Raw genomic sequence first — 20372 nt, forward strand, 5'->3', positions numbered from 1 at the left:
GTTCTCTGCAGGCTCCCACCAGCTTTGCACAAGTGTGCCCTGGGAGCACCATGCTGAGGCCTGCACTGCACATGTTGTTCCTGCCCTGGCTCTGCTGTCTTGGGCCACAGGAGCTCACAGGGGCTCAATGAGATGGCCCAACCTATGACTCTCTGTCTTGTAGACTGTCAGAGACTGCAGGGGTTAATGGTGTTGGTGGAGGTTTTGAGAAGACCCAGGAATGAAGAGATAACCTTTCCACTAAGCTCGAGACTTATATATCCAACAGCCTAATTGATTTCTCCACTTGGATATCCAGCAAATATTTCAAATTTTTAAAAAAATGGCCAAATAAAATTTTTAACTTTTCCTTTTAAGCCTATTCTTTGGTGAATATTTTTATCTCCATAAATGTCACCACCATAAATATACTTACCTCCTCAGGTCAAAAACTTTAATTCATCTTTTGTCTTCACCCATTACATCTCATTTATCTACAAGTCCTGTTGATTCCACCTGCAAAATACATCTCAAGTCTGCCCCAGTTTCTTCATTTTCACTGCAACTACCCTTGTTCAAGACATCACCGTCTCTCATTTGGATAACAGGAATAGCCTCTGGACACTGATCTCTCTGGTTCCCACTCTTGCTCCCCAACAGTGCTTTCTTTATACAGTAGCCAAAGGAATATTTTAAAACTATAAATCAGATCATGTCACACTTAAAATTGTTCCCCATCTGGAGCACTGAAAATACCAAATGCTGGAAAGGATGTGGATCAACAGAAACTCATTTGCTGTTAGTGGGAATGCAAAATGGTACAGCAAAAGACAGTCTGGCAGTTTCTTACAAAACTAAATATACTCTTACCATGTAATTCAGGAATCAAGCTCCTTGGTATTTACACAAAGGAGTTGAAAGCTTATGTCTACACAAAAACCTGCATGTGAATGCTTATAGCAGCCTTATTCATAATGGCCCAAACTTGGAAACAACCAAGATATTCTTCAGTAGGTGAATGGATAAATACAATGTAGTATGTCAATCCAATTAAATATAATTCAGCCTTAAAAAGGAATGAGCTATCAAACCATGAAAAGCGTGGAGGAAATCACTAAGTAAAAGAAACCAATCTGAAAAGGCTATATACTGTATGATTACAACTATGTGACATTCTGGAAAAGGCAAAACCATGGAGACAGTAAAAAGATCAGTGGGTGCCAAGAGTTCAGGAAACTGAGGGAGAAAGGAAGGGATTAATAGGTGAAGCATGGGATTTTTAGGGTGGTGAAACTATTCTGAATGATACTGTAATGGTGGATACGTGCCATTATACATTTGTCCAAACTCATACAATGTACAACACCAAGAATGAACCCTAATGTAAACTGTGGACTCTTGCTGTCTGATCACACTGACCTTTAGTGTCTCCCGAACACATGCTCATTTTTTACCTCAGGGCCTTTGCACTTATTGTAACCTTCTGGTGGGGAACGTTCTGCCCCAGATAGTGCCTGATTGACTCCTTGTTGTTGCTCAGGTCTCTGCTTTTTGTCACCTCCTTAAAGAGGCTGTCCGTGATGACCATCCAAACTAGGATATCCCCTTATTCCTGCCCTGCCGCTGCTATTGGTTCAGTATGTTTTGTTGTCTTCTTAGCATGCATTCCAATTCAAAAGTATCTTATTTATTCATGTTTGCTTCATCCCTGCCGTAAACCCTGGCATATCATGGAACCTCAATACGTATTTGTTGAACTTGTGGCATAGGAAATAAAATAAGGTTTTAGATAAGATTTACCCTAAGGAATCATTCAGAAAATTGCACAAGTACTTATTTTATTTATGTCTCTATCTCTGTCACATCAAATGGCTCTGATCCATAACATCATGGTGAGGGAAGAGACCAAATTAGTATCATTCATGCAAAATATAGCCCAGTGTCCAGCATTGTGCTTGGTGCACAGTAAGTGCTCGGTAATTATCTGATGAAAGAGTAGATAAATGAATAAATAAATGAAGGAAAAACACACAAAATAATAACATCTATTTTCACCTATGATTTCACTAAAGTTAGTTTTTTATGTCATATTTCAAATAAAGGGATGACAACTCAGTTGCATTTTTTTAACATTTGACTTAACAGAGATACACTCAGAAATTTTATAATTAATAGATAGACCATTTCCTCTCCTTTGTACCCTCAGTCCAATCAGTCACCACTTCTGGTAGCTTCTACCTCCTGGATATCCCTGTGCACTGCTCTTGACTCCCATAATCTGTACCTTTGCTTAAGCCTTAGGGCTTCTTGCCTGGGTGATTGGTCTCCCTGCTGCCAGTCTTTTTGCTCTCTGATCCCTCCTCTCACAGCTGCACAGAGACACCTTTCCAAATCACAAATCTGATCGTGTCACTCTCCTGATTAAAACACTTCTAGGATGTGTTAGCTTCATCCTTAGCGTCTAGGATGAGGCTCAAACTTCCCCATCTCCCTTTAGCCCCATCTTCTGTCATACTTCCAGTTACAGTGACCTTTAGTTCCCCAAACAGCACACAGGTTCATGCCTCTGTGTGACACTGCTTTGGTTTCCTCAGTGTAGAATTCCTTTCCTTCCCTGCCCATTCTTCCAAACTCTCCATTCAAACTTCTTCCCACAAGTCCTCCCCAGTGTTCCCTGATCTCCCCACCCCTGTCTTACTGAGATCCCCGCTTCTGTCACTCACACTGTCTTACATAGAGCAACTTACTCGCTAAGTGGTCTTGTGCAAGTGACTTAATTGCTCCCTCTCTGCCTCAGTTTCTTTATCTGTAAACCGGGAATAATAAAAAGGGCATTGTGAATGACCTGTAAAGTGTTTTTTAAAAAAAGACTGGACTTTATATATGTAGCACATTTCATATTGTATATAATTATAAATTTACATTGCCCTCTTCTTCTCTGGAGTCACCCTTTCTACTCCCTGCCTACCAAAACAAATGAGCTTCAAGTTTCTGTATCCTGGTGGTTAGGGTCTTCTCTCAGCCCAGGGAGAATAAATACAGGTTTGCTTTGCAAAGTCTTAGCTTAGAGGAAATAAGTAAAGCTAGATTTTTCAGGAGAGATAGACAGTATCCCTAAGACAAGGGATGTCATGTGTCTGTAAAGGAGTTGGAGGGGGTGCTTTGTCTCGTTCCCACCTCGAGGAGGTTGGATGGGGAATGGTGCTGGCTACCTGGCCACCAAGCTGTGGGTGGGAACCATGGTGAAAGAGTCGCTGGCCCACTATTGATGCTATGTGAATAGAGTTGCTAACTTGTCTTAGTGATGTGACCCAAGACCAGCGGTCATTCTCCCAGGGGGCAATACTATAACTGCCTCAAATTCTTGTATAACCCTAAGGAGGTGAAGGGATCTCCCTAACATGACTGAAATTTAAAACATCACAAATCTTTGAATAAATGCTCAGAGCCATATTTGATTTCATTTAGAACATATAAAGCTTAGTTGAAGTCATTTTTTTCACCTGAGTTATCTGGAACAAATTTATCCTCCTCCCATTTATGTGCAGTGTCACTCTCTGTATGCGCATGTGTGTATTTGTTAGTCTGTATGTCATAGTATATGTGATATGAGAAGAAATGGCAGGTATTAAGAGTTGCAATATTTATCAAATAAAAATACCAGATGTACATTTACATTTAAATTCCATATACATAGGAATAATTTTTTAGAATAAGAATGTCTCATGCAATATTTGGGATGTACTTATATAAAAATGTATTCATTGTTTATCTGAGTTCAAACATAGCTGGGTTCCTGTATTTCATTTGGCAACCCTAGCAGGTATGTGTGTCTATGTGTGCATGTGTATATATGTGTGTGTACATGTGCATGCATGCAGCTGCATGTATGGGGGCTGGGAGACTCTGCTTGCAGTATTAGATTAGAAACTTAATTTACTTTTTCTCTTGTTTAACATGGCTAAAGATTAAAGACCTTATAGAAACATACACAGGGAACAGTGCCTGACATAGTACAATAACTGTGAATGTTTTCAGATTCCCTGAGCTCTCTTAAAGCATACTGAGCCAAGTCAAGCAAATAAAAACTTATTTGGCCAACTTCTGTGTCCCATCTCCTTCCCATTTTTTTCTCCTTCTCAACGGGATCACCTTGACTTTGATTCACAATTTCACGAGGACAACAGCACTTAACAATGGTATCTGTTATTTTGTATTATCAAGCATAGATAGATGCATCTAGAAAAAATGAAGCTCATGCAAGGACAGCAAGTGTAAGTCAAAACTGCTCCACATAAACCGGTCGACCCAGTCTTACCAGGACTTCAGTTTTAAGACCTTCCCTGCATCTGCTGACGTTCCTGACCTTTTCAGGTTGGGTGTCATTATCCCTGACATAACCCATAGAAAGACAGTTTTGCTGGATTCAAAGGTGCATTTCAATAAAAAGAATAGCCTGTGTCTCTGGATAACTATGATACTCAAGTCAGCTTATATAGAAGAGTCCATTCCCATGATCTAGGGCTATTGTTCAAATTCCTCCTCCTCCTGGGCAGTTTGGTAGCATTCTGGGGATGGTATCTGTAGTGTGTCCTAACTTTTCCAGCTTAAATAGCTCAGTCCCCACAGCTGGCCCTACCAGTTGCTTCTGCAGTAGGACAAGGCTTGGACCTGGGCATTTAGCAAGGTTTCTTCCACAGACTTGGGCTGATCACTGCTTCATTGATCTGTCTCATCCCTGCATTATTCTTTCTCTTGACTACCATGCTACTGGAAGAATATTAAAATATCCATGGATTAATTAGTTCTGCCCTCATAAGCCAATCATTGAATGATTTCAACTGCATATTTGCAAAAGCTAGAGGTCTCTTTGACTTGAATCTCTGTGTTAGGGCCTCTTGTGGTCATAATCCCTCTAGGGTTATGCCGTTGCTACTTCAAAGGGCCAATCATCTTGGATGATTCCACAGTAAAGACTTAAAGTTCGTCTGCAAGGCCAGACGGGAAGAGCTCTTTTCCAGCTGACTTGGTTTTATCAGCCACAATAACAGCCAGTCAATGAGCTATCTATGGACTCATGCATGGATGATCCAATTCAGTTGTTAAGGTGCCTGAAATAACATCATCTCATTGATTGCTTCGCCATTAATGACAATCAGCTCTTATGGTGCCCCAAAATACCTATTAGATTGGGAACTTTTCAATAGAGTCAGAATCATGGCAGATACGTAGATATGGCCCAGATGGGTTCCACGGGATGCTTCCTTGACTTAATTCCAAAAGATGAGCTTTCCTGATTGTGATTATAATAAGGGAATGCATTGTGTGTGAAGGGGTGGGGAGATGGAGGGTGTCAGCCACTTTAGGATGAACAGTCCTTTTCTCAGTGAGCACAGGTGAGGTTCTTCCTTTGGTCAGTGATCACAGCCAAGGGGACTCTCACTATTTCTAATTTTCATAATTACCATAAACTTATAGTAGTCACTTCATTTCTCACAGAGACCTACTTGTTCTCTCAAACCCAGATAAACTGGCAATGGCAGCTGAAATAATCCATAATTTTAACAACTGTATTGAATCAACCACAAAGGAGCTGAGTCAATGAAAAGTGATTGCCCACAATCTGCTCTTTTTTTCCCATTTTGTTTCAAATGGAAGCAAACATGTATATATATTGTTTGTATTTATCTGATTTATGTTCATTTGTTTCTTGTTTGAATAGAAATGAGCAATGAGTCCATTTACTCATTCAGGAAAAGAAAGTGTTTTACACTCAGCGGTCCAAAATGTACTTCATATTATTCATATTATTTTTAGAAGTGGGTAGAAAATAAATTATACATTTATAATTTATAAATAATATAAATTATAAATAATATAAATAATATTATAAATAATATAAATAATATAATATAATTAATATAATTATAATATAAATAATATAATTAAATTTATAATAATTTTAAAAATTATACATTTTTTAAGAATAAAATGAGTTTCAAACCCTGAAATTACATTGAAACATTAAATTTATAGAAAAATATAGGAGAAAGTATCCAAAAAGCCATTTCGTATGAGAAAAGAAAATCTTTGTAAAATGAGTGCAGAATAAGTACAGAAAGCATGAAAATGGAAGCATACAAAGTAAAAACATTTAAAAGCATTGAAGTGCAAATACATAAATTATTTTTCCACTTGGAAAACAAAAACTAATGTATTATATTGGTTACATATATATCTATATATCTATATATATATGTACATACATATATATATATATATCTTCAGGCAAAAATATGATTTTCCAATTTGGGCCTTTTGGTAATAGGGAAATTTGATCAGATTCTGGAGGGTGAAGAAACAGAAGCAAAGGAGCTAAATTCTCCCATAGGTAGTTTGTAGTCAGTCTCTCCTGTTAAAGGACATATCCCTGATAAATGCAGGCTCAGAGCTACTTTTTACTATTCCTGGTAGGCTCTGTGCATTTCTCTTGACTCTCCACTTCTCAGTGTACCTACTGAGTTAAACTTGACTACAGAAATCAACTTCATATACTTGAAGAAATGATAACATTTTATTTTACCATAGATGTCACAAATGTTGGTACTGTCATCAGACAACATTCTCATAGGGGGAAAACTGCTTTGTTTGACCAGACAACAAATTTTCTTTTGAAAATTCAAAGTATATTAAGGAGCAACTGGTATTTATAGTCTTCAGATTATAGAATATTTTTCTTTTAACTAAAAGAAGGACTCCACTGTGCTCTGAAATTGCAAAAACCAACAGGCTCTGGGACAGTTTATGCTGTCCAGAGGAATATTTGTTAAAGGAATACTTGAGCTGCAAGGTGAGTGGTCCTCATGCAGAACAAGCCACACCTCAGAGGCTTGATTCAAGACGGACTTGTTCCAGTAGCTATGCTTTTGCTTCAACTAACATCCCAAATCCTCTATTCTTATTCTTTCTTTCCATTCAGCACTAACTTTGTTACTCACTGGCTGTATGATCCTGGGGGGAGGAATTTATTTCCTCTGGGACTTAGTTTTTCCATCTGGAAAACAAGGATTTGAGGCTTGCTCAGTGGTTCACAACCATTCATTTTGATGGCATCACCTTAATGGATACTGTTCATATGGGTACTCACCTTGGTGACCCCAGATGTAACAAAGCTCAGGGTACTACAACAATTTGTCAGTTGCTCTGTGATGGTGAACCAATGTGTTGTTGGCTGTGGAAAAGGTAAGGTGTCAGCTGCAACAACCATTTTTTCCCATTTCACTGTGCAAATGACTAAGAATGAAGTTCCTATAGGTATAACATAGAATGATCTCTAATTTAAATAAAATTTTTAAGGAAATAATGTCCAACTTTCGTACTCTATCTTACTTAACAAACTACTTCTCACATTCCTCCCAACTCTTTAAAAGACATTAGTGTTTGGTGATTTTATAAAGAGGAAATATAGTGCAGTATCTCAGCAATGAGGTTAATAAATTGCTGTTACAACAAGTAAGGGATCTCACAAACAGTACTGAGAAGGATAAACCAGGTACAGAAGATAAATATGGCATGATTACTTCTACACAGAGTTAAAAACAGACAAAGTTAGACAGAGATATTGGACTAGTAGTTAGTTATGTTAATGCAGAGTTATGACTGGAGAGGCAGGAGGTGGTTTCTGGAGTTCTGGGAAAATTCTATTTCTTTATCTGGGTAGGGGTATGTGTTTGCTTTGTGAAGATTCATCACACTCTAGACTTAAGATTTGAGCACTTTCCACATAGATATATTTAGTTAAAATGATTCCATAAATAAAAGCTACACAGGGCTAGATATCCTAAAAGGGAAAGACAGCAGAGAAAAATAACATTATCTGTTGAGTGTTTACCATGTGCCAGGCACTGGTGAAATGTTTGTGGATACATTATCTCATTTAATTCTCATGACACTATTCAAATGCTATTATCCCCAGTTTACTGATGAGAAAACCACAGTACAGTAAGTTCCCTACATACAAACCTGCAAGTTGTGAACTTTCAAAGATGCAAACGTGCGTTCACATGTCTAATCACATGTCCGTTCACGTGTCTGGCATACATTGTCACGTGCGTGCATCCTCTACAAATAGTTGTGCTTTTGTGTACTTTACTGTACAGTACTCTTGCTGTGCAACACAAGGAGCTTACTAATGAAGACCTGATGGAGTTGGAGGCCCAGAGAAAGGACGGAGAGAGACAAGAGGAAGAAGAAGTAACTGAAGAACCCAAGAGATTCACGACACGGGAAACGGCAAGGGGATTTTCTTTATTTGAGGTGGCACCGTTAGTTTTTGAGGCACAGGACCTGAATGTAGAGCAGTATACAAAGGTTGCAGAAGCCCTTCAGAATGCAATCCAGTGCTACCGTGTTATCTATGACACAAAAAAAAGAACTACTACCCAGACATCACTGAATCATTTTATCAAGAGGGTAGGTAGAAATGAGTCCAGCAAGAAGCCAGAACCTGTGCCATCAACATCAGGCATGAGTGAAATTGCAGCTTGCCCTCTGTCTCCTATTACTGACGATCCTTTAGCTCCATCATCTCCCATCTCCTCTCCCTCCTCCAGTCAGTAACTCTTCTTGCCTGTTCACTCGATGCCAGCCCCTGTATGCCAGCTGTTGTACTGCACTACTGTACTTTTCAAGGTACTGTACTGTAAGATTAAAAATATTTTCCTTATTTCTTCGTGTTTGTTTTTTATGTATTATTTGTGTGAAAAGTATTATAAACCTATTACAGTACAGTACTATATAGCCAATTGTGTTAGCTGGGTACCTAGGCTAATTTTGTTGGAATTAACAAATTGGACTTAACGAACACGCTCTTGGAATGTAACTCGTTTGTATGTAGGGGACTTACTGTACAGAGAGATAAATTAATATGTCCAAGGTCCATGCAGATAGAGACAGGTGACAAACCTCAGACTTTTGGATGCAGGGTGATTGCTCTGACCACCGCAGTGCAGGAAACAATGCACTCATTGTGTCATGGGCCCCAGTGTGTGTGTTGGCAAGGGAGGTCATTTACTGTCCTGGAACCTCAGTTTCCTCCACTACCTCTTTTAGCCCCCACATTCTAGCTTCATCTTGATTTGCTAACAGGTTCACTTGTCTCTCCACTTCCCCTTTTGACCTTGGTCACCTTCCTCAAAAAAACCCTCCAGTTACAGCCCAGTGATTTATTAGCATACAAATAGAACTTTAGCCTAAAAGTACAACTGCAGAATCATTTTTTTCCCTTTGTAGGCCTATGGAGTGCTGCATATGTAGGGATTGCCTGAATGTGTTCTGCTGGAATGTTGTTGTTATCATTTAACACAATTCTGTCAACCTTTTTTTTTTTTTAACATCTTTATTAGAGTATAATTGCTTTACAATGGTGTGTTAGTTTCTGCTTTAGAACAAAGTGAATCACATATACATATACATATGTTCCCATATCTCTTCCCTCTTGTGTCTCCCTCCCTCCCACCTTCCCTATCCCACCCCTCTAGGTGGTCACAAACCACCTAGCTGATCTCCCTGTGCTATGCGGCTGCTTCCCACTAGCTATCTATTTTACGTTTGGTAGTGTATATATGTCCATGCCACTCTCTCACTTTGTCACAGCTTACCCTTCCCCCTCCCCATATCCTCAAGTCTATGCTCTAGTAGGTCTGTGTCTTTATTCCCGTCTTACCCCTAGGTTCTTCATGACCTTTTTTTTTTTTTCTTAGAATCCATATATATGTGTTAGAATACGGTATTTGTTTTTCTCTTTCTGACTTACTTCACTCTGTATGACAGACTCTAGGTCCATCCACCTCACTACCAATCAATCAATTTCGTTTTTTTGTATGGCTGAGTAATACTCCATTGTATATATGTGCCAAATCTTCTTTATCCATTAATCTGTCAATGGACACTTAGGTTGCTTCCATGTCCTGGCTATTGTAAATAGAGCTGCACTGAACATTTTGGTACATGACTCTTTTTGAATTATGGTTTTCTCAGGGTATATACCCAGTAGTGGGATTGCTGGGTCGTATGGTAGTTTTATTTGTAGTTTTTTAAGGAACCTCCATACTGTTCTCCATATTGGGTGTATCAATTTACATTCCCACCAATAGTGCAAGAGGGTTCCCTTTTCTCCACACCTTCTCCAGCATGTATTGTTTCTAGATTTTTTGACGATGGCCATTCTGACCGGTGTGAGATGATATCTCATTGTAGTTTTGATTTGCATTTCTCTAATGATTAATGATGTTGAGCATTCTTTCATGTGTTTGTTGGCAATCTGTATATCTTCTTTGGAGAAATGTCTATTTAGGTCTTCTGCCCATTTTTGGATTGGGCTGTTTGTTTTTTTTGTTATTGAGCTGCATGAGCTGCTTGTAAATTTTGGAGATTAATCCTTTGTCAGTTGCTTCATTTGCAAATATTTTCTCCCATTCTGAGGGTTGTCTTTTGGTCTTGTTTATGGTTTCCTTTTCTGTGCAAAGGCTTTTAAGTTTCATTAGGTCCCATTTGTTTATTTTTGTTTTTATTTCCATTTCTCTAGGAGGTGGGTCAAAAAGGATCTTGCTGTGATTTATGTCATAGAGCGATCTGCCTATGTTTTCCTCTAAGAGTTTGTGTCTGGCCTTACATTTAGGTCTTTAATCCATTTTGAGTTTATTTTTGTGTATGGTGTTAGGGAGTGTTCTAATTTCATACTTTTACATGTACCTGTCCAGTTTTCCCAGCACCACTTTGCTGTATTCTTGCCACCACCCAAACAGGGGTTGGGTTCCCTAAACAAGGCGCTGCTGGGCTGCATCCTGTTCATTAGATAATGCCTTTTGAGGAATGCATCCCAGCACTTGAGGCAGCTCCCAGCAGAACAACCTGCCATTTGTGATGCCTTCTTCAGGTTAAACATTTTAGATTAATCAATAAGTAAATGGCAAATAAATGGCATGAGCCCTGTGTCCAATATAAATGAGATCAAGGGAAGAAGCAGAAAAGGGCAGTTTCGGCACTGTCCAATACGCCTTGAGCAGCGCTCCCTTCAGCTCTGTCTACTTGAGGTGAAACATCCAGATGAAAAGTGAACAATGCAGTGCATCATCCAGATGTTTTAGAGCATCAGGGTGTCTGGCGTCCTTTACCTTAACACACTGACTTCATTTTGAGGTGCCAAAGGTGCTATTGTTCTGAATCTCTGTCACCCAGAAGAAAGGTCGTGACTCTGGTGAGACATTCTCCTTCCTACAATATAAATCTAACCAGCTAGCCTGGGGAATAGAGAGACAAAAATTCGAGGCCAGCACAGAAGCATCTTAGCTTTGAGAATTTGCCAAACACTGCCAAATACACGTTTCATAAGGAATTCCATTCATTTCTCCCAATTCCTTCTGCTAATTTACCTCAGTTACACTTTTCAGATGTGTATAACATATTTTTGAGGAAAAATATGTTATAGCCAAAAGAGCTGACCTTCGTGCATTTTCAGACTCTGTGCTGTGTCCCTGACAAATGAGACACCAAGGCCTTTCTATATTCTGTTTGGGGGTCTATTGGCTGAGGAATCCTTGTTCATCCCACCTGCCTGGCATCTAGGATCATGATGAATTGTGTCCAACTCTAGCCTCAGATTGTTTTTTAACATTTAATTTAGTTTCTTCCTGTGCTTGGGTGAACATGGCCATGTTATGGATTTCTGCTCTAATGTACACCAGCAGGCTGGAAGAACAAGCCTCAGCAAGCTGTGGAAATTAGAGAGGCTGGATCAATAGGCAAGGTCACGACCCCCCGGCTCTGATTCTGTACACTGTCCTGAAATTCTCTCCCTTGAAAATCCTCCTGCTGCTTCTAATGTGAAGCCATGTGTATTCCCAGAGAGGAATTCATGTAAACAGCCTACCCCAGCCTCTCACATCTCAGGGATCACAAACACTGAAAAATTTGTGTAAACAACAGCCTAGGAATATAAACATCTGGGCATTCGCTTTATGTGCCGTTTGTTAACTCCATTGTCCAAAGACCCTTTCAGAGGGAGCACAAATAGATGAGGACAAAGAGAAAGCAGACCTGCCACTTCTGGAGCAAACCTCTAAGAAATTATCTTTTATCATACACCTACCTCAAACAAAAGGCACAATCTTCCGTGCCTATGCCTTGACATTTTTATAAAACACAGAATGGTAAAAAATCAAACTGATTTAAACTCTCAGGAATATCCCTGGTCTCAATGAAATATAGATTGAGGAGAAAATACTTGAAAATATTTTAAAAGATAGCAGATGCCAATAATACTGCAAATTTAGATCTTGTCAATATAAAGGACCTGCCTTTTCAAATACAAAGCAATATTCCTAAAAGACTAGTTTTCCAGCTGGAGATTTAGAAGTTTATGTTGTTCAGGCTTATAATTTTCCTGGATGGAAATAACTAATGCATCAAAACTTCAAACCTGCAAAAGCAAACCTGCTACTGGTAATTTATCATATTCACTAATCACTGGTTCCAAAATGACCTGACATCAGAATGATCAATTTAAGGGAAAAAAAATCTTAAAGATCTGTCTTTTGAGGAGAAGGTTAAGGGTGTGAAAAAAAATGGAGAAGAAAGGAGGTTCAGGTCAGGAAGAAGGAAATGCAGTCCCAAGAGCCCCTTTTCCTCTGAAATGTGGGTGCCACTTTCACTTTGTAACTCTGAAGCTGCATAGCCCAGAGAAGGGGGATCGCTTTTATTTGGAGAGTAAATTCAGTATGTGATAAGGCACATCCTTATCTAAACCCCTATGCAGGAACAACAGCAGAAGCACTTTCTGTACAGCCCAGTAATTCTATAGTGTTTGGTAGTTTTGCTTCAGAATTTAGAAAAAGGTTTGTATTCAGAAGAGGTATCCTTCTGTTTCATTTTTGAGAAACCACTTAGTCAATCTCCTGTCTTTCTATTATATCAGAGATCTTAGACAAAATAACATCACACTTTAAATGTTCGGATGGAAAATTGGTTTATTGAGATATTGCTTTGTACTTGAGAATGTATATCCTTGCTGCCAAAGGATATTATTTGCAAGAACTTGAGAAAATTAGGTTTTCTTTGCAGCACAAGGATTAAATGCAAAACAGAGTGAATTTGCATTTTGCTAGCACTTGATTTTAAAGGGGAAATATACACATATATCTTACTTTCTATGGAAGTGCTAAAAGAATCACATTTGTTCCTATCCTATAGGAATAGCCTCAATTAAAGATCTATATATGAACAGGGATTGGGTGACGATTGGTGAAGGAGTGATTTAGAAGACACAAAAAGGCAAGAGATGAGGATTTACTACTACTGCTACTATGTTTTCTACTCCATTTCTAAGTGGAGGCTTTCAGTTTGAAAATAAAGTTCAAGTTTGATGACAACGGCAGGTCACAAAGAGTATTTTGGATGAATAAGTGGCAATGTAGAATAATAAAGTCTATAGCAGGATCCAGACTAACCTCAAAAGTATCTTCTCTTAGGCGAAATATTTACCATGTCAGTTTTTCAGATGATGCACCTAAGATCTTGAGACATTTAGATGTCTGGTCCAAAGTCTTCCAGTGAGGGGTACAGAATAGACTAGAATTTTGTGTTTCTGCTTCTTGATATAGAGCTTAACCTTCATATAAGGCTGTGTCCCATTTCAGGGATCTACAGGATTCTACCCCCTAACACACATTTAGAACTCTACCACAATAAAGGGTTCTGTCCCAATACAGGGCTCGATTCATAATATAGGGCTATACCCTCCTGTACAGGGATTTGCCTCTGTTCTGGCAATTTAACACTGCGTAACAATTTACCCCTAAAATTAGTGGCTCAAAACATAAACAGGATTTACTTGTTCATGAATCTATGATTCAGACAAAGCTTAATGTATATAGCTTGACTCTGTCTCACGTGGCATCATCTGGGGCATATTGTATCATCTGGAGCTTCTTCAATCAAACTGGCTGTTGGCCGCAGCCTCAGTTCCTTTCCATACGTCCTTTCCACCTGGGCTAATTTGGGCTTTCTCACAGCACGATGGCAGGCCTTGTCAGAGTGGAGTGGGCAGGCGTTACCCAAAGATCTAGCCTTGGAAGCCACATAGCATCCCTTCTGCCTTAAGCTATTGGTTGAAGCAAACAGAAGCCCCTGCCCAAATCCAAGAGAAGAGAACACAGACCTCACTTCTCAGTGGGAGGAGCCTCAATATCACATTGTAAGGTGAGCAAATGGAATGGGTGATATTGTTGCTTGTAGGAAAATACAATCTGTCACAATCTGCCTTCTGGCCACAACAATTCAAATCCCACACATGCAAAATTTTCTCATGCCCTCTCTCTGAGCCCCCAAATCTCAACCTATTAAGGCCTCAGCTTTAAGTCCAGGATCTCTTTGTCTAAATTAGGTCCTGATGAGCAGGAGGCTTTTCCAGTGTGGTTACTCACTCTGCTCCTAGAGCACTGGTCCTCTTGATATTAAGCCCTGTGAAGTTATGAAGAGACATAAGTCTGCGTGGAAGGATAGCTCATTTCTGCTCCACTTGGCCTCAAATAGGGTGGCTCTAAGGCTGGGGACTGGAATCATCTGAAGTGTCATTCACTCACATGCCCAGTAAGTGGGTATTGGCAGGAGGCCCTCAGTTTCTCTCCAGATGAGCCTTTCCATGTGGTTTCTTTGCGTGGTGAGCTTGGGCTTCCTCACAGCTTGATGGCTGGCTTTCCCAGAGCAAACATCCCAGAGTGAGCTAGCTGGAAGCTATCATCTTTTTGTGAGCTGACCTCAGAAGTCACGGAGCATCACTCTGCTGCACTCTGTTGGTTGGAGCAGCCTCAAGCTCTGTCCAGATTCAAGTGGAAGAGCCCTAGGCTCCAGTCTCAGTGGGAGAAGCCTCAAAATTACATTGTAAGAAGAGCAGGGGGGATGGGAGGCATCATTGTTGTCATTTAGGGAAATGCAGTCTGCTGGAATGGGCTGCCTTGCAAATCAGTGAACTCCTTTTCACTGGGGCCGTTCACACTGAGACTGAATGACCAGCAGCCAGCAGTGATGTAGAGGGGATTCTGCTATGGGTAGAAGGTTTGACTATATGACCTCTGATGTCTCTTCCAAATCTCAAATTATATGACGCTGTGAAAAAGTCAGTTGAACCCAGGTAATTTAAAGATCTCAGGGAATGGAATTGTATAGCCCTGTGACATAAGAAAAGGGACAGGGGAAATGGATGTATAGATAAATAGAACGGGCCAAGAATGCAGTTCTAAGACAGTCTGTGTCCAAATATTAGGACCGTGTCTACTAAAAAGAACAAAATGCCATGACCTCAGCCAGACTGCAGGGGGATACTGTTCAGGCTGGTGAGGAAGGTGGCAGCTCATCTAGGAGTTTACATTAAGGACTAAAACCAGAATGAACCTGAAAGCACGCAGAGAAAAGGAATGTACCTTCTGCTGGTCTGGAAGGCGGACACATCCAAAAAGTTGTGAGCCTTTAGATCAATAAAAGTTAAATGTGATTGTGTGTGTGAAAGGACTTTATAAACTGTAAAGTGATGTATCAATTTGTGTATTGTGTTTGGGACTTTCATTCATACAGCAGAGACTTTTGTAAACAAAGCTGAACCCTCTCTTGCTATCTATCCCACGCATGGATTGCTTACCTTCGGTCAGATCATCTTTCCATGAAGTGGTTTGTCTGTGTGCTTCCTGTGAGATCCTTTCTTAGTATTCTCAGTCAATCAATCAGTTTGGTTAAAATATTGGCTCCTAACCAATGGCAGGGGTTGTGTCAGTGGGCGCAGCCTCAGAGGATATTGCTCTGGGTCTGCTTGTTGTCTCTTATCGCATCCTCTTCTCATCAGTTTTTCAAAACCAGGCACTTTTTCTGCTGCTCTTCACTGGGCTGGCTTCCAACAGTACCTTGCTCTGGGGCAGAACTGTAAGGGCAAATGCATAATTCAGTGCTTTGTACTTTGCATCTATTAACCGTGGGACCAAATGCAGGAATGACACAATGGTGAGGCTTTTGCTTAGATAGTGTTTTTTCTGAGTGAGGCTTAACGTTCAAACCAATTTATAGTCCCTTTGCATAGTAGATAAGTATCATAATAGTCTTTTAATAGATGACTCAACGGAAACACATACATTATAAGGTCGATGTCACTGCAAATTATTATAACAGGTCCAATTCAAGGGTCCTAACTCTCTATATCTAACTTTTACTACTAGATTATACATAGTACATAGTAGGTATTTAAAAATATCCATTGAGCTTTATTATATTATCAATAGGCAATTAAATAAAATGCAACTTCAAGGGTTTTTTAAAATCCAAGACTGACTTGAAACAGACCCATTCAACTGGTTTGAAAATCTGGCAGAATGATAACCATTATGTTTCCATTGGATAAATGATGGCAGTTAGATAAGGTCTCAACTTTATGCTAGGTTTGGAAGTAGAGATAGAGCTAAACCTTTATTTAGCTTTATTGTGCTAAACCTTTATTTCTTTTCTATACCTTACACTTAAATATCTTTTACAAAGTACAAATATTCATGATTTTATTAATTCAGAGAACAAGCCTTGATGATCGGTTGGCATAAATATCATTCCCATTTAAAAGATGGGAGTCAAAAGGCTAGAAGTGATTCACTGGGAATTAGAGCCTAGATCCATACTTTGATTCAATTCTTTTTCCATTGCGCTGCGATGTTAGCTAATAAAATAATAATAACAACAACAACAACTATTCATTGAATGTTTATTGTGTTCCAGGCCCTGTGCTGAGCATTTCACCCACATTATCTCACGTAATCTTCACAAGAACTCTTAAAGGAGACATTATCATTAGTGTCATTTTACAGATGAATAAACTCAGGTTCAGAGAGTTTGGGTAACTTGTGACAAAGTCTAAAGCTAGCAAGTGAAAAAGATGGGTTTTGAAACTATGCAAAAGTGTTTAACCACACACAGTGCTGTATAATTTCTTGCACCAGATTCCACAGAGAAAACTGGAGATGGTGGTAAAGAGTGTTGGTGAAAGAAATGGATAGGTATTTACTTAGAATAATATTTTAAATTTTAAAATTAAGACTCAGTTTTATATGAATAAAAACCCTTACTCCTGAAAAGTTGACGCTTCCTCCCTCTCCTCCAATTACTCTGTCACAGACCAGTTGATGCTCAAGTAGGAAGGAATGTTCTCTGGAGTGGATTTATATTTTATAAGATGGAATAGGCCATTTTCATGCCCCATTCACTCAGGCCTGTTCTCTATCTGTATCCTGGTAACACCTAAGCGTCTGTCCATTCAAGGATATCATCTACCTTGGACAGGCCAGCCTGTGTAAACCACACTTTCCAGTTGCCTGGTTATCATTACTAATGTATCAGAATGCTTTCTGTGCATCTTTCAACCCAGTGAGCCGCAATTTTCTTATTCAACATGTTGTCTCTAGAAATTAGACTTCTTGTTTAATGTGATCCTTCTCCTCTGCCTCAGGCTAGCTCTTCAGGGCCTCCATCGCAGGCTGCACATCAGCCACTCTCACTGATGTTAAAGGCAGTGATGGGAGGATTTAGATTAAGGAAGTTTCCTTAAGAGCTCCTTCATCCTGATCTTCTACAATAAGCTAAAACCTAGGGAAATATCAAATGAGTCCAGGAACTTAACTCAGTCTGACCTTGAGGTATCAGGTTACATGTAAGATATCTTGATGTGGGTGTCAAGTTGGGTCAAGCAAGGCCAGATTCCTGAGTTCCACTGCTATGATTCTCTGCCCTACTCAACTTCCCATCACAGTGCTGAGGCTCACACAATGACTGATTTCCTAAGCAAGAGACTCAACAATATGTTGGGATCAACATTGCTGCCGGTTTGCACTCAAGAAAAAACCTATGGCCAAAATATCCTTCCACTTTTCCTCTCTGAACCTAAAACTATGACCTGGTTTCAGATACTTCCAGTTTTTTCCCTTCTTATTATATCATTAAAATGCATCCCCTCTTCAAGTGCTCGTTCTGCCTAATGGGAAAATAGGTTGAAAATTCCCCTAGATTGCTTCTTACCTAAACACGAAGCTCCGTGTCTTCCAGTCACTTGTCATTTCATGTCATGTGTAATTATATCACACAAATAACTTTATTTAAGAATGTGGACCACGCTGAACTGAGGTTGCTATGGCCTGACTGTTTGTGTCCCCCAAAAGTCATACGTTGAATTTTAACCCCCCAAAGATGATGTATTAGGAGGTGGGGTCTTTGGGAGGTGCTTAGGTCATGAGGCTGGAACCTTCATGAATGAGATTAGTGTTCTTATAAAAGAGTCCCCACAGAGATCCTTCACCCCTTCCACCATCTGAGGACAACATGAAAAGTCTGCGACCCAGAAGAGGGCTCTCACCTGACCATGGTGGTGCTTAATCTTGGACTTCCAGCCTCCAGAACTGTGAAAGATAAATTTCTGTTGTTTATAAGTTACTCAGCCTGTGGTATTATATTATAGTTGCTTGAACTAAATCCAGGTATGTTTATATAATACCAGCACTTTCAAGGAACCTAAAGTTTTCTATTACCTGTGGTCCTCAATTACCTGCCATAGTAAATTTTTTCAAGGTATAATGATCTCCTTCTTGCTAAATCCAAGGAATGTCATTTGGCCTTTAGTCTCTTTCTCTTCTCGTTTCATCTTTTAAACACTGGTGACAATTCATTTGAATCTTGTGACAAAAATTTACCTAACAAATGGTGTCCCCATGTTTCTCTCTCCTGTTTCTCTCCCACCTCTCTGATTTTTTTCTCCTCATGTAGGGACCTCAGTTCTTGATTATCAGCCCTTATTCTTCCCAAATCTCACCGTGAGAGTAGTTACTCAGTCTTGGATTTCAGTACTATCACTCTGTAGATGAGTTTTAAATCTGCCTCGCCAACCTAATCCTATATCCCTTATCCTGCCATTTTCTTAACATCACCAAATACCAAATGTAACCCATCATTTCTCCCCCTGAAATAGTTTTGTCCTGATTTTTCCACTTCTTTGAAAAATTAAGATATGAAGATTAGGCAGATGTGGACTGATGTGGTAGCAGGCAACTTGAGAAGAAAAGAATACACTTGCAAGAATTTTCTAAGGGATAAACATAGGATTTAATGACTGGTAAGATGTAAGGAATGATTCAAAGATAAAGAAGCTATTATTAGTCGAAGCGCCTCCTTGGTGTCCTGGCAACAGGCTCTATGTCACTTTGACTCCGTTCTTTGTTCATGACTTACCTCCTTTCCCCAGCTAGCCAAAGCACTTTTTTTTAAACTACTTTTTCTTATTTTCATCCTCTACCCATAGCTATAGGCTAAATAGATATTTGTTAAAATAATGAATAAATGCAATGAACATATCTCATTTTCAACCTTTTCTAAGGAAATTGATGTGATCTTCCAGTGGTTGCCAGAAGCTTTGAATGCTCACCCACCCTCTCAGTTCAGTTCTCTGCTGACAACTTTTGGAGGCCATTGTTGTTTTCAGTTTGTGGTAGGAATCTGAAATCCACATGATTCTTTCATCAACCACCTGATCTATATCAAAACTCTCTTATAAGCACAGTCATTCCAGGTCTTGGTTAATCCCTGAGGAGAGGCCTGATCCTCTTCTGCCATTTCCAGCTCTACTCATCCTCTTACGAGGGCACTTTGTGGCTCTTGTGGTCGGCAGAATCACGGCTCCTCAAAGATGACAACGTCCTCATTCCGGTAACCGGTGAATATGTGGGTTATGTGGAAAAAGGACTTCGCAAATGTGATTAACAATTTGAGATGGGGAATATCCTAGATTAACTGGGCACACCTAATGTAAGCACAAGCGTTTTTCTAAGGGAAAGAGGAAGGCAGAAGCGTCAGAGGAGGAGATGTGATGATGGAAGCAGAGGGTGAAGTGAAATTGCTGGAAGGGGACCACAAGCCAAGGAATGAGGGCAAGCTTCTAGAATCTGGAAAAGGCAAGGGATGGATGCTCCCCTGGAGCTTCCAGAAGAAATGCCTTCTGACACATTGATTTTAACCCTGTCAGTCCCATTTTTGGGACTGTAAGATAATACATTTGTGTTGTTTTAAGCCTCTAAATTTGTGGTAATTTGTTATAGAATCTACTAATGCCCTAAACCAAACATTCGTCACCATTCCATTATCCTGGTCATTGCATAAGACTCCCCTTTTTGTTCATCCGTTTTACCCCAGACTCTCATTCCCAGATGGCTCTGTGCTTCCTCCGTGGACCTAACTTTCCACTGATCTTCTTTTCCAATTTTCCACTGAGTTCTCAGGGTTTTCTGTTATGTTGCACATAAATTGCCCTGTGTTCTCAATCTTCC

This window comes from Phocoena phocoena, chromosome 2 (genome assembly GCF_963924675.1).
Source record: "Phocoena phocoena chromosome 2, mPhoPho1.1, whole genome shotgun sequence".
Classification (NCBI taxonomy): domain Eukaryota; kingdom Metazoa; phylum Chordata; class Mammalia; order Artiodactyla; family Phocoenidae; genus Phocoena; species Phocoena phocoena.